The sequence below is a fragment of the Silene latifolia genome, chromosome 11 (genome assembly GCF_048544455.1).
Source record: "Silene latifolia isolate original U9 population chromosome 11, ASM4854445v1, whole genome shotgun sequence".
Lineage (NCBI taxonomy): Eukaryota > Viridiplantae > Streptophyta > Magnoliopsida > Caryophyllales > Caryophyllaceae > Silene > Silene latifolia.
The window spans coordinates 143,861,113-143,865,112 of NC_133536.1; the positions used below are offsets into that span (position 1 = coordinate 143,861,113).

The 4,000-nt window shown below is 37.6% G+C and overlaps 1 long non-coding RNA gene across 1 annotated transcript; it reads right to left on the reverse strand.

Moving 5' to 3' along the window:
- Nucleotides 1-362: 362 nt before the first annotated feature.
- LOC141615110 (uncharacterized) lies at nt 363-2,223 on the reverse strand. Its single transcript, XR_012529630.1, has 2 exons — nt 2,083-2,223; nt 363-662 (listed from the first exon to the last, which is right to left on the reverse strand). It is a non-coding gene; the product is annotated as an uncharacterized LOC141615110 (long non-coding RNA).
- Nucleotides 2,224-4,000: the final 1,777 nt, after the last annotated feature.

Genomic DNA, 4,000 nt, shown 5'->3' on the forward strand with positions numbered 1-4,000 from the left:
ATGAGCCTCAACGTCTTCTCAATGTGACAAAAAATCGGGACTGCCGAATATGTTAACTTGACTTGTGGTCGTGTGGTGGCCTGATTTTTATGAACCGCGGACATGGCTGTCTCCTTGCTCATACTTCCGCCCGTTTCGTGATGTGTGAATGAATCAACTTTTCCTGTAGAGATGAAGTTTGGTGTTCGGGGGGAAAAAATGAATTTGGTCTTGTGCTTCAGTCGAGACATCTGCTGCTTATTACTCAAATTTTCTTTTCATTTCCCCTTTCTTTGAGAAAGGAAAAGATGAATATTTTTTGTGACACCCTCATTTATTGCGGAAAAGTAAACACGTAATTCTACAGAAAAACTGACAGGATATGTTTGTAATTGGTTCAACTAATTAAAACCTGTCATTTTTAAAACTTTTCTAAACCATTCACAAACATTTCCAGAAGGAGGATGCCAACACCTGCAAATGCTAACAGACTAATTTACATAACTATGCTAAAGCTGCGAGAATAAAGTGATACAAACCAAAGAAAAAGAGGGAGACATATATCCCTAAAATGTATGTGACACAAAAAGGGTTTAAGGGTCACAATGAAATAAAACCAGTCTAGGTCCCAAGGTTACTTTGCTCGCTAGCTCGTCCATGTACCCCATATATGCATCACCTACCTGTCATTCGCATTTTATACAAATACGAAAGCCACAGTCAGTGGGGAGTAACTCCGAGTTCTCCCTGCCACGAAATGTCATAATTAATATAACATGTAAACATAAGAATATGAATACGAATCACACAATGCCTTAGCATATAGATGCTAAACAATCGTGCTTATCATGTGAACAACAATATAACAACACATAGTCCTAGCATGTGAAAACTAGACCGACTCATACTACACTATCATGTGAATCACATAACATCCAGGAATCCAAACTCTATCAACCATAGCCGGCTTGCATCTCACCTTCTATGATTCATAGAATCACCATACAAGAAAGGGCAATATAACAAAGACAGGCATAAGTTCTTAGTCCCGTCAATAGTCACTTTGTAACTCAAGTCTATACCACGAGGTAGGAAAGGTAATCGAACCGGTATCTTGGCTCAGCGGTTACTATTAAGAAAACATGGCCAAGAGACAACACAACCCTAGCCTAAAATCTGCCTTGAGACCTAGACATGCGGATACACACCACCGCACCCAAGACTCACAACTTTTTTAAAACAAAGTGAAGTGAGTACCCTAAGGACACCACCGAAGGGTCGGCTAGTACTTAAGCTGACCCCATACTATCAAAATTAGTACCTGAGGTCATGCCCCAACTTGGATAAACATCCACTAGTCAGGAACACAAAGGCTATCAAGCAGTGAACATATACTCGTCAGAGACTATAAAGACCTATCTATGATGAAGGCCGAAATACTCACCTAGGACCTAGTCACAGCTAGTCCCAGCTTGAATATTTTAGCCCACACCACCCAAGACTCACCACACAAGTCAAGTAAGACACCCACTTAACCTTAAGAGGGCAAAAAGTCCTACTTACCAATATAAATTCTAGCATTCTATCATGTGAAAGGCTTATAAGGTCTATTTACAGCATACAATCCCAACAGAATCCTCAATAAGTATTCAATACTAATTTATAATTCTAACAATAGTAACCATATTAAAGGCTTCAGGGGAAACTAGGGCCATTTCTACAATACAAGTCACTATTAAATTCAATAAGCTATACATGTGAACAAAAGCTTGATAAATGGCCTAAAACAAGTAAAAGGCGATTATCTAAATCATTCAACCGAATTTTTACCCGCAACCCCACCTGCGGCAGTGCGGGTCAAATTGCGGTGACCAATCACTCAATTAACTGACATCGCATCAGTCAAAGGGACTAAGGCTCAGTTTTCGGCACAATCAACAAAACATTACAATTATCACCATAAAATTCATTTGAGCCTATTATTTACAATTTCATTTTGTAAACGATCCTAACATTATTCATTCACCTAAACACTTATCAAACAACAGGCACACATTAACTACTAATGTGACATTAATTCGTCGAGTAACTCGGAATAGTTACCTTACGCTAGCAAAGAGACAAGTAAAAACTTGAGAAAGCTTCTAAAACCCCAAAATTACTCTTCATCTTCAACCCCATATGAGCCACCTAAAATAATTATGTGAAAGGACGATATTAACGAATTATCTTTATATAAAATATGAGACGTAAACTAATTTAATTATATTTTAAATAAACCAAACTAGCGTCTTAGCCAGGCCACTGCCTAGGCCACTGCCTAGGCCACGGCCAGGCCACTGCCTAGGCCACGGCCAGGCCACGGCCAGGCCACGGCCAGGCCACTGCCTAGGCCACGGCCAGGCCACAGCCAGGCCACAGCTAGCTACTGCTAGGCTGCTGCCAGGCTACAGCAGGCCACGGCCAGGCTACACCCTACTGTCCAGCCGTCTTAGGACGGTTTCCTAGGCCAAACCACGACGGATACCACCCAAACAAAAGTCCCAAACCCAACATGTACATGTACTTGAGACGTTAGCAAAGAGGTTGGTTCAAAATAACATAAAGAAACCCGTCAAAACAGCCCGCTAAAACTGCTCGACAAAACCCATTTTCACTATTAAAGAAGCTCATTTGTGACCGTCTTAAGACGAAATTTTAAGCATTAAAATGATAGTATTCAACCAATTAAATTACCCAACATAATCACCCACTTCACCATGAATCCAAAAGTACCAACTTTTCTCAAAATGGATAAATAAAACTTGTATAAAACCGTCTCAAACCAACACCACATGAACATTCAATTATGAAAATTTCCCCAAATTATGACCATACGAGTCTTAGTCAAAGAAATCGACAATTTAAACACAATACTAGAAATCCAAACTTATACTCCGTACCAAACATTACTAAATTTTTCTCTCTTAGTAAAAATTGAAACCCATATGACCATTTTTAATGTAATCGCCTCATTTAATCAACAATATAAGCTAAGTGTAAAGATAGTAATGAAAACTTACTAAAGTTATTAATATATTCCCTAACTAATTATATTATTAGGAAATTATTCCAGAAAATTTAAATACCATCTCCTTTACGATACTATACCTCTCGGTCCATCCTTACTCCAGCCCATAATAAATTTTCCGATTCAACGAATAACACACAAAATTAACATGTAAACATCCAATTCAAACAGATTATTCCATATGTAATAAATATGAGCAAGTAAAATTAACAGCAAGTATTCACATGCAACAATCAACCATTAAAAGAAAGTGTTAATTTACCCACAATCACCCTTCACAAATGGGAGTAAAACAGTCCCTAAAGCTTGAGTCTCCCACTGGTCTTGAAACCTTTATCAAGGAGCAAGAAAAAGAAAGGATTGAGGCAAAAATCGAAACTTTTATAAGACGGCGAAAAAACGAAACCGTCACAAAAATAAGACTTTATTACCTTGAAAGATGAAGGAGGAAGTAAGGAGGAGGATGGTACAAAAATTACGGAATTTGGTTGAGAATGGAGGCGGGATCTGGGGTTTGAATGATCGGAAAATAGTGTACGGAGGAACTGTTGATTGTTGTTGCTGTTGTCGTCCGCGGAAGGAAGAAAAGAAATGAAGGGGTGTGGGGACGTGGGATAATAATAATAATAATAATAATAATAATAATAATAATAATAATAAATGACGAGCTTGCTTGCCTGCTATATATTATACGTACGTTACTTCATCGTTAAGTAATTTCGTTCGTTTTTAAAACCGTCTCGAGTTAATAAAAATCGGTTTTTAGTAAAAGTTTCAGTAATAAAACGGAATTAATAATAAATAAATTTAATGAGTGAAAATAAAATAAACTCAGCTAGTTAACGGAAATAATACGATATCAGCTTGAATCGGAATTATTAGCGATTTTTACGAAACTAACGGATATTAATAAAAATTGCTAATTTAGTGAAATAAGTTCAAAATAGCTAA